Here is a 705-nt window from a genome sequence, read left to right on the forward strand (position 1 = left end):
TTGAGGCTCTTGGCATTTGACTAGAATTATATTGACTCAGTGTAGTAGAACGGCTCAGCTATTCAGAAGCTCTAATTGGTTGCTGATGACACAGAATTTTGGAGAATGTTATTGGTAAGGAAACAATGTTATGAAGCCATGTGTCATATAGCCACGTCCTGAATGTGTACAGAGAAGTGAGCAGAATTAGTGATCAGTAGCCAAAAGCACTGTTTAAGTGTCTGTACAATTATTTAATGTTGTTGCTTATTAACATAACTACTGCAACAATGATTTGTATATTTCATAATATTATGAACCTTCTTAAAATTACTGATCTTTGGATAAAATCTGGATTGGCAGTCACACATATGGAACGAATTATTTTTAACATGCAATTTGATAGATAAAATCTTTCAAAACATTAGTCCACTGGGAAAAAATTAATGAAAGGTTCAAAACCACTGACCTAAGACTTTTCTCCCAGAATGTCTCTGAACATTTTGTACCACTAAAAACTTCCCTGGAGGCACCTTTATAATTATAGGTAAAAGATCCCAGCAGTGATCCTCGCTTTAGCTGTAAGACTTCAAAATGGTGGGTGAATGGTTTCCTGTACACATTCTCTTACGTTTTCAACTTTCAGGGCAGGTTTCAATCTGCCACACTGCCCTCCTGGGCCCTGTCTCTCCCAGGGTGTTTGACTTGGCATGTCATGTGTTTGCA

This window comes from Carlito syrichta, unplaced genomic scaffold (genome assembly GCF_000164805.1).
Source record: "Carlito syrichta isolate Samal-C Ts95f unplaced genomic scaffold, Tarsius_syrichta-2.0.1 Scaffold315942, whole genome shotgun sequence".
In the NCBI taxonomy this organism is placed as follows: domain Eukaryota; kingdom Metazoa; phylum Chordata; class Mammalia; order Primates; family Tarsiidae; genus Carlito; species Carlito syrichta.